Source organism: Ochotona princeps, chromosome 16 (genome assembly GCF_030435755.1).
Source record: "Ochotona princeps isolate mOchPri1 chromosome 16, mOchPri1.hap1, whole genome shotgun sequence".
Classification (NCBI taxonomy): domain Eukaryota; kingdom Metazoa; phylum Chordata; class Mammalia; order Lagomorpha; family Ochotonidae; genus Ochotona; species Ochotona princeps.
In genome coordinates this window covers 50,427,728-50,438,441 of record NC_080847.1, presented here as the reverse complement: position 1 = coordinate 50,438,441, position 10,714 = coordinate 50,427,728, and positions in this window count along the sequence as shown.

The window sequence follows — 10,714 nt, the reverse complement described above, 5'->3', positions numbered from 1 at the left end:
CCCACATTGGGGCCTCTTGGAGGGAACCTGGGAGCAGGTGCCACAGTCAGCACCTGCTGGGTGGGTGATGGGGCGTGTCTGGGATGGAGCAGCCCGTTCTGCTTCCCACAGACCAGGAGCCAAGCTCCTGCTCCCTAGTCCTGTGTCAGCACAGTTACCCTTCTGATGGTGCCCGCAGATTCTCACTCTTCCAGCTGGGTGCTTGGTAATTCAAGTGACTGCTATGGCCAGAGATGAGCCGATCCAAAACCAGAAGCCAGGAGCTTCCTCACAATCTCACACATGGGCACACGGGTCCAAGAACCTGGCCTATCCTCTACTGCCTTCCGCATAAGCAGGGAGCTGGGTGGGGCAGGGAGCTGGATGGGAAATGGAGCGGCTGGGACATGAAGCAGTCAGTGCCTGTGTGGGATGGGATGCTGGTGTTTGCAGGGCAGAACATTAGCCAATTGAGCCATCACATCTGCCCCCATAAAGTACATCTATATATATCTATATATAGATATATAGATATAGATATGTAGATAATTCTTTGCAGCACATTGAAATTAGGTAATTGTGTGCAATCAGGATTCTAACCCTATTTGATAGATGGACAAGTCGAGTCACATGCCCAAGGCCCAGGCCTGTTTGCTGGAGAAGCTGGACATCACATCTTACTTCCAGCTGACTAAAACATCAGGCTATGGGAGCCTAGCCCAGGTTTTGGGTGTCTGACCAACAGCCTACACGTGCGAGCCGTGCTGCAGGGCTGGGTGCAGTTCCCGGCTCTGATCCTGACCTTGCAGACCCTAGGGAGGTGGTGGGGAGGCGTACAGTGATGGCTGAAGGAGCTGGGCTCCTGCTCCTTATGGGAGCTCTGGCTTGTGGTTCCTGTTCCTGGCCATGGCAGGCATTGAGGGAGTGATCCAGAGGATGGGAGCTCCCTCTCTCAAAAGGAAGGGAAGGAGGAAGGAAGGAAGGAAGGAAGGGAGGGAGGGAGGGAGGGAGGAAGGAAGGGAGGAAGGAGAAAGAAAGAAAGAAAAGCATTAAAAAAGGTTGGTGGTGGTAATTACTGTTGCATCACAATGCCCTAAGTAGATGTCTGTGATGATGGTATGCCATATGGGCACCTGTTTGTGTCCCGGCTGCTCATCTTCCCTTCCAGCTTTCCCTCCTTGGAAAGCAGTCGAGGATGGCCCAAAGTCTGGGGACCCTGCATCCATGGGGGAGACCAGGAAGATGCTCCTGGCTTCTGGCTTCAGCCTATCCCAGTGTGGCCACGTGGGGAGTGAACCAGTGGATAAAAGATGTCTGTCTCTGTCTCCCTCTCTCTCTGTTTTCTAAAAATATAAACAAACCCCAGAGTCTGCCATCAAGGGCTCCGTGACAATCCCCTAACTTGTTCATGAAATCCAGCACCAGGGAACCCACTGCTGTGTGGGGACATCTGAGGCAAAGTGCGGGCTGGACCCTTCCTCCTGCCCCATCTGCCCAGATATCCCTTCCTGCCGCTGCACCTGCTTCAGGCGCCTCTCCCAGGCCTGTCCTTTACACAGCCTGTGTTTGCACATCCCCCAGTGCCCCCGGAACCCTACAGACCCTGTGTTCCCCCTGGGGACAGAGGAGAGGGGAGGTTCCAAGCTGCCTTGGCCACCTCTTAGTGCCACCAAGTGGAAAGAGGCGACCTCAAGTATTCACCTCTACAGGTGAGCAAGAAGAGGACCAGGGCCGCTGGACAGATGGCTGGGACCACAGGCTACCCATCAAACCTACCTGGACCTCTGTGCCAAGCCCCTCCCTCCACCAGCATTCCCACCGATGGAGCGGGGAGGGGGATGTTTCTGGAGCTCCTAGACCCATCACTGGGAAGGTCCCTCCCTCGGATTCCTCTCCGCCAATTTTCCCATCCCCCTTTGACGCTGGCCCTTGGGGAAACCACAGACTTGGGGTCAACTTCCCACCTACTCAGAAAGCCTGGAGTCTAAACCCTTGCCCTACATGTGTGACCTGGGACCACCTAAGACCAAAGGTGGCATCGCCCCCGACTGAGATGGGGCTGGGTGTCCGCCCCAGGCCGAGTCCCGCCTCTCGTGACTGCCGAGCGCGCTCCATTCCTCTCCTATTGGCTCACCAGCCTCCGTGGGCCGAGCAGCCCATGCAGGGCTGTGGCTGCTGCCTTCGGATTGGGGGCCTTACCCCACTTGCAACCCCCGGGAGCGCGGCGGGACAGTGCCCCCTTGTGGCTGTGGAAGTTGTACGAAAACGTCTGAGCAACTTACAGCCTTGAGCTGGCCAGAGGCAGTCCAGGCCACGGTGGTGTCCCCAGAGTCACCCAGGGACCAGCTGCCACTGCTTTCCCAGGCACATTAGCTGGGAGTTGGATGGAAAGTGCAACAGCCGTGACTCAAATCACTGCTCCTAGAGGCTGTGGCATTGCACCTGCTGCTGCAGCTGATCCACAGTGACTCACACAGCCTGTCCCCAGGGACTTCAAAGTCAGCCTGGGGGAGCAACTAGTGGGAAAACAGGCTCCCCCCGAAACACACCCATTTGTTCATGGAGCCCTACCATCTGCCAGGCACCATGCTAAATCCTGGGGATGCAGAAGTGGGAGGGGACTTAGACAAGCGGTCCCTGCCCAAGTTAAGTGTGCTATCGTGGCTGCTGTGACAATCGGTTACAAATGAAAACAAAGTGGAAGGGGACATAGGATGATCCAAGAGGGGAACAAGCCACATACGGGTGTGTGTGGGAGGGCACTCCAGTGTGTGGCCAGGGATCCAGACCCAAGCAGGTGAGGTCAGAGAGTACTGGGCATGCCAGGCAGATGCAACTTGCCTTGGTGGTATGGGAGCTAGGGGAGGGGTTCTAGTAGCTTGGGGTCCTGACTGTCTTTGTAGGGGTCGGCATGGTAACGCGGGGGTCTCAGCGTGTGTGTGTTCCCGCTGCTCTGCTTCTTGTCCCATGTCCTGCTCATGCACCCGAGGAGAGAAAGGTCCGGGTATCTGAACCCAGATATGAAATTCTGATTCACGGTTTCAGCCAGGCCCAGCCAGCCCTGGCTGTTGCTGCCATTTGGGGAGTGAACCAGCAGGTGGAAGATCTGTCACTGTGTCTTTCAAATAAATCTTTAAAGTCCCTTGAAAAATATAGAAGGTGTCTTCTGTAAAGGCTGTGAGAGCAGCAGCAGCAGCAGACAGTTGAGGACTTCACTGTGTTTAGGACTTCACTGTGTTTAGGACTTTGTGTTTCATTCGCTCCTCCAGCAGGTCTAGAAGGCGACCCACATGACTCTGTCCTTGTTACTGGTGGGAAACAGGGCCACGAGGACAGTGAGGGATTTGCTAAGAACAGAATTTGAACCTTCCTGCCAACCAATCACCTACCTAATAAAGAACATGTGACTGGGCTTGCCCACCCTGGACACTCCTTTTTCTTTTCCACCCCGCAGGGCCCCAGTGATTGGCTCTGGCGTGGCAGGTGACCCCAACCGGCCCAGTGAGAGCCAGCCTGATGATTGCAATGGGAAATCCGAGCAGGGGGAGGGGGTGCCCTCCTTGGTTTCGTGGAGGTACACGTGAGGTCCCCCACGGTAGGAGGCTGATGAGGTCACCACCTTGGGCACTCCCCCTGGAAATGCTGAAACCTGACCCGACACACATGCAGTGGCCTGTGTTGGGCGGTTGTGTCGACTTTGGCAGAAGCCAGGGCTGTGTGTGGATTTTCCAGTTACAAACCCCTTGGAGGCGGCAGCCCCTTAAGCCGGCATCCCGGGGAGTCAGCAGGGCAGTGAACGCTTAGTACCTTGGGCACTGACCAGCCCAGGGCAAGGGGGAGTTTACTGCCCTGCTTTGGGGTGATGTCTGTGAAGCCCTGTGGTAGGGGTGGGTAGAGGGGGGACCAGGGCAGCTGCAGTGACCATCCTGGGTACCCGTCTTAGGACTGGTAGCAGCATGATTTGCCAGTGACGGAGATAGCCTAGCAGCTGCCCAGCCAACAAGCTGAACCCGCCCCTCTGCAGCTGGGCTCTCCGCCCCTTTCAGTCAGCCAAGGCCCACCCCGGTCGGAAAAGATGAAGTGGAAAAATCCAGAAATAAACAATTCATAAGTTTTGCATGCCCTGCCTTCTCCCCCACCCCAAGTGTGTGTTTGTTTATTTGAGAGTCAAGGAGACAGAGAGAGGGAAGCAGAGTTCCCATCTGCTGGTTCACTCCCAAATGTTCCCGCCCGTCTGGGCTGGGGCTGGCCAGGTCCAGCTGGGAGGCGTGGTGGGAGTCCACTGGTCGGCCCTGGCAGCCACCCCTCCCAGTCTATATTGGAACTGGAGTTGGGCGTTGAGCCCAGGCACTCTGCTGGGCCTCTCAGGTGTCTTACCTGCCCAAGCTGCACACCTGCTGTCTGCTGTTCTGAGTAGCGGGGTGATGTCTCCCACAGTCCTGCACTGTCACCCCCTTTGTTCAGCATCCCCACCCTACACACCATTAGTCACTTAGCCAAGCCACTGCCTGGTATGGGGGTGCTTGCATCCAAGGGCTCAGTACCATCCAAAACCTCAGTCACTGACCGGGCCAGTTGGGGTAGGGGGACACTTCTGTGTTAGCCAGCCCCCTTCCTGCCCTCCGCCCCTGCTCGTGACAGGAGCTGAGGTGAGCTGGTCTGTTTCCCCTCAGCTGAGCTCCTTCACCCAACCGGAGTCATGAATCAGCCATGGCAACCATATGAGGTCATCCCGACTTGGGGTCAGGCCGAGAGATTCTGGCCTCACGGAACTGCCAACAGGGTCCGCGCCCTTTGGCACAGAGATCCCCTCTCGGGACGCACCGGCCGCGCACGGGGCCTTGTTTCTAATGAGGAGGAAATGGGGAACAGCTTCGATGTCTGGCAACGCCGCCCTGCTGAATAAACAGAGCACAAACACGAGAGGCTGTGTTTACAGCGTGAGACAAGGGGAGGCTCCCATCGGACGCGGAGCGGGGAAACAGGGGGCTCCAAAAACCATCCATCGCTCGCGTGGTTATGTAAAAGGCGCGCACAGGTGCACACAGGCACAGGCAGGTGCACGCACATCCTGAGGGACGCAGGACGGGGCAAGGCTGGCCGGGATGACGTCAAAGGGTTCACAGCCATGGTGGCGGGGGTGAGGTGGGGTGTGTGCCTGTGTTTGGTTTGTGTGTCTCTGCTTTGTCTTTCTCCCGTCTTGGGCCCCGGAGTGGTACCACGCCAGCCAGTGCACACAGTGTTGGCTGGGAGGGAGCACTGGGTTCCTGGTGTCTGACCTTGGCCTGAGCCCTCTTTATAAAGCTTCAGTTTCTTCATCTGTGAAGCAGGTGCCCCAAGGACCCCAACAATCAAGGAGGCCCTTTGTGATGGCTGCGCTCCATCTCCCTGTCTCTCTGTCCCCTCTGTCCAGGCCCTGAGACCACCAAGTGAGCACAAGGCAGCCTGCACCCCAGCCCCACCTCCTCCTGTCCCCTACCCTGCCCCTTCTCGTGTTTGCTGACCTCAGTGCCCCTTCCACAGGGCACAGCCCCCAGTGCCCCCTGCCTCCTCGCCGCCCCCTCACTGCACACACACCTGCTGCCCACCTGGATCTCTGCTCTCTCCTGTTCTCAACCCCCCGTGTCCGCCGATCCCAAAGCCTGCCCTGCACCCCCTCTCATGAAGAACCCAGTAGCACCCAGAAAATAGGACTGGCAGGATCCAGGGCCAACACCACACATTCCTTTCTTGAGCCTCAGTGATAAAACCTCGCCAGTAACACCGAATGAAAAATAAACACGGCTCAAGAGAGAGAGAGAGAGAGATTTCTTGGGCTTATTGAAAAATTCCAAATTTGAACTTGGTCCCTTGGTGACAGACTGGCAGAACAGAATGGCACGTAACTGTGAGGTTAGGGAGAGAGACCAGGAGAGAGAGACCAGAGTGCAGCCTGAGACCCCCACCCACCAGGCCCTAAGCTGGTTGCGGGGGTGGTTAGCACAGTCTGTTCCCAGAAGTGCTGCCCCTTGCCACCCCACCTACGGGTGGGCACCCTGGCAGGGCTAAAGGAGCTGGGGCAAGGACCCTGACCACCATGGCAATATATGGGACCTCAGCAGGGTGCCAGGAACCATGCTGCACTCCACCCCAGGGAGTCCTTCCAGGCCTCTGCCTTCCCTCCAAGGTTCTACCTCCTGCCAGCAGGGGTGGGCTGGGGATTTTACATCGTCGGAATCAGAAACCGTGTCCTCCTTCACGTCTGGTTTTTCTCATCCAGTGCTGTGAACCCAACACATGGCACTTGGCCAGAGCCGGGAATCCACTGTGGAGCCTGAGCTGGGGCAGGAGTGAGGCTCCTGTCCTGGGCCAATGTCCTGGGGTTGCAGTCCGTTGTTCTACAGCAGCCACAAGGAGCTGGGGCTGGCTGCAGGGGAGGGGAGGGGAGAGCAAGGTCAGGGAGGGAGCCCGAAGCAGACGGTCAGGGCAGACTCCTGCCAGCCGTGAATCTGAGCAGGAGCTGGAAGAGCGCCTGCAGCTGCTGGGGGAGCTCTGGTGGGCAGCGGGGTGGTGCTGGACGCCCCGGGAGAGGGGTGCAGCCAGGTCTGTGTTCTTGATTGTTCCCGTGTTATAAGCTAAGGTGTTGAGCTCATTTTTCCTCACTTCTTTAAGCTTCCTTGAATTGGGTGTTTTTTGGATCTGCTTGGGTGGAGGGAACTCGTTCTGTTTTTTTTCCTCTGTTATTGGCACCCTCGCTGTTCTCTCGGTATCTTTGAAGTTTTGGCATGCACACTCTTTAAAAGACAGTCTTAACCTTCAGGCCGTGACAGCACAATGAAGGCAGCAAGGCGGTGTGGAGCACCCGGGACTGCGTCTTTGATCTTCCCTATTGTATGTATGCAGAACTTGCTCTGGATTTTAGATTCTCTGTGCTAAAAAAAAATTCTTTTTCTTATGTTTCAATTTAATTCATTTATCTGAAAGTCTGAGAATCAAACATGTTATCTAAATGTTTCTTTTTAACATGGAAAGTTCTTTTAAATATTTTAGTTTTCAAAAGCTTTATTTATTTCCTGGAAAGGCAGTTACAGAAAGAGGGCGAGAGAGATGTTGCGTCATCAGTTGATTCCTCAAATGACTGAAATCGTCAGGATTGGGTCCGGCCAAAACCAGGGCCCAGGAGCTCCATCCAGGACTCCCACGGGGGCCACAGGAGCCCAAGTACTGGAGTCATTCCTGCTACCATGGAAAGCACACAATGGGAGGAAGCTGGCATGGGGACCAGAACTAGGAATCCAACCAGGCCCTTCAAACAAGACCTGGAATCCCATTGAAATTATCCTAGTAATTTCAAATTTGGGCCCAGCATGATGGCTCAGTGGCTAAACCCTCCCCTTCAAATGCCAGGATCCCATATGGGTGTCGGTTCATGTCCCCGCTGCTCCGCTTTCCATCCAGCTCACTGCTTGTGGTCTGGGAACGCAGTGGAGGATGGCTCGGGGCTTTGGGATCCTGCACCCGTTGTGGGAGACCTGGAAGAAGCTCCTGACTATCTCAGCTCTGGCAATTGGGGTCACTTGGGGAGCGAATTAGTGGATGAAAGACCTCTCTCTTTCTAAGATTTATTTTTTAAGATGTATTTATTTTTTATTGCAAAATCAGATGCATGGAGAAGAGGATAGACAGAGAGGAAAATCTTCCATCTGATGAATAACTCCCCAAGTGGCTGCAAAGGCAGGAGCTGAGCCAATCCAAAACCAGGAGCCAGGAGCCTCTTCTGAGTCTCCCAAACAGGTGCAGTGTCCCAAGGCTTTGGGCCGTCCTTGACTGCTTTTCCAGGCCACAAGCGGGGAGCTGGATGGGATGCAGGGCTGCTGGGATTAGAACCAGAGTCCATATGGGATCCTGGCACATGCAGGTCGAGGACTTTAGCCGCCAGACTACCACACTGGGCCCAGATTTATTTATTTTTATTGGAAAGGGAAATTTACAAAGAGGAGGAGGAGAGAGAGATCTCCATTGCTGGTTCATTCCCCAAGGAACTCTGACGGCCAGAGATGAACTGATCCAAAGCCAGGGTCCAGGAGCTTCTTCCAGGTCTCCCACACCGGTTCAGAGTTCCAAGGCTTTGGACTATCTCGATTGCTTTCACAGGGCACAGGCAGGCAGCTGGATGGGAAGTGAGCAGCCAGGACACGAACCTTTACCCACACGGAATCCCGGCACATGCACGGCGAGGATTTAGCCACTAGGGTATTGTGCCAGGACTGATTTTTCTCTCTGCACACCAGCGTGTGCATGCAAGGGCATGTATGTGCATACACGTTTTTCTCCCTGAAGCATTAGCAAGTGTTATCAAGTTTATGAAAACAGGGTATCAGACATTTGTTTTGGTGCAAGCATGCTCTGGAGTCCGCAATGTTTTTCCTGCCAGGTGTGACTCATTCACCTGAACTTACTCAGGTCCCTGGCACCCAAGGTGGGCAGGGGTGTTCTCTGAGGCAATCCCCGTGGAGGGTTCAGTCTCCCCTTTGCACCCCCGTCTTTCTCACTTGAGCCCTCAGAGGTGACCCCAAAGGACAGGACACTCCTTCACTGAGCGGCACCTGCAGGGGCGTGACTTCCCAAGAGTGGGGTTCAGCCATGGCAATGGTGGGCAAATTCAAAATGCATAACATAGGTCCAGGGCTCAGACGCTTGGGACCTGCATCCAACACCAGGGTTCGAACCCCAGTACTGGTTGCTGACTCCAACTTCCTGAGGACGCTGCCCATGTGGGAGACCTGGACAGAGTTCCTGCCTCCCTCTCAGTCTCCCATCAGGGTGGCAGAGGGCTGGGAACTTGGGCCATCCCCTGATACCTCCCAGATGCAAGAACAGGAGGTAGGGGAATGGGGCAGAAAAGTGGGCAGTCACGGCTTGAACAAGGCCCTCCCCTCTGGAATGCGGGCATCTCAAACGCAGGCTTAGCTCACGACGCCCCCACAGCCATGCGCATACTCAGTCTTGAGTGGCTCAGTACAAGTGACCTGCCCAGGTCTCCCCTTGGATGTGGCAGTCTGGGCCACGTGAGGAGTCCAGGAGGGGAGCAGCACAGTGCCTGGCACACAGGAGTCGCCCTTGTGGAGGAGGAGGAGGATGCCGAGGAAGACCGGGGACGCCTGGCCGGAGCGGAGCGCGACGGTTCCAGGGGTGGCCACGAGAGCGCGCAGAGGCACAGATCCCGCCCGCCTGGACCTTTTCCCCGGGGACGTTCCACAGGGGAACGCGCCGGCACCCCAAGCACTGAGCACCCCAGACAACTTCGCCATCCTTGGCACAACCCGAGGGGGTAGGGCAGTGAGAGGGTGCGGGTTTCAGAAGCCGGCTCCCAGACCTCCCAACCCCGGGAAGTGAAGGCACCCACAGCGGCTTCCTGGGCAGTGGGAGGCTAAGCGAGTCACCCGCACCGGCTGGGGCTTCTCTCCTGTCTACACTCAGAACCCTCCCTCCCACCCACACAGCCGTAAACCCTTCTGCCCGGAGCCTTCCCTCCTGCACTGGGGTTCTTCTTGGCCTGTCCACGGAGGGACTGTGGGGGTTGAGGGAGGGAGGACGGGGTCAGTGCGTGGGTTGGACTTCCCGAATCCCAGTTGGGAGGACTCTGTGCTCACCTCCCCCTCTGGGGCCTTTCCTCTGGAGTCACAGGTCACAACCACAATGCTCACCCGTGTGAGGCCATCATTCAGTGATTTTTTTTTTTTAATATAGAGTCGTATGCCACAGCCGCTTCGTGCAGATTTGAGCTTGTCCTGCAGCTCCCAGGCGTGGGCAGGAGTCAGGCAGGCCTGACCAGGTAGGACCTCCCCAAGCCATCACTTAAACAGGTTGAGGTGCACCTGCAGAGCGGAAGCAGCTGGCTCACATCCCAGGAGTGCTGCATCCTAGTTTCTCATTAACAGGAAATATCCCCTGCTGTGCCACCCCAGCCTGGGATGCAGTGTCATCTGGACTTAGGATTTCTCCTCTCATCCCTGCTTCCTGCCAAGGTTGTGTCTGGTCCCTCAAGCTCTGCTGCGTGAAGCCCTAGGGGGGAGTGAAAGGGGAGGGCAGCTGGAGGGGGAGGGAGGCCTAAGACAGGGTTCTTCACTGCCACCTCCCACCCCTACCCTGCCTCACAGCTGAGCAATGCTGGTCCAGGTTCTTCTTGGGTTTTGTTGTCTAAAAGGCTGATGTCATTCCCTATGAGTGCCAGTTCATGTTCCAGCTGCTCCACTTCCCATCCAGCTCCCTGTTTGTGGCCTGGAAAAGCAGTTGAGCACAGCCCAAAGCCTTGGGACCCTGAACCGGTGTGGGAGTCCCGGAAGAAGCTCCTGGCTCAGGACCAGAGCAGTAGCCCAGCGGCTAAAGTCCTTGCCTTGAACGCGCTGCAAATGCCATATGGGTGCCAATTTTTTTATTTATTTATTTTTATTGCAAAGTCAGATATACAGAGAGGAGGAGAAACAGAGAAGAAGATCTTCCGTCCGATGATTCACTCCCCAAGTGACCACAATGGCCGGATTCCATATGGAATTCCAGCACGTTCAAGGCAAAAACTTTAGCTACTAGGCAACTGTGCTGGGCCCAATGGGCGCCGATTCTAATCCCAGCTGCTCCACATCCCATCCAGCTCCCTGCTTGTGGCCTGGGAAAGCAGTCGAGGATGGCCCAAAGCCTTGGGAACCTGAACCAGCGTGGGAGACCTGGAGGAGGTTCCTGGCTCCTGGCTTTGGAT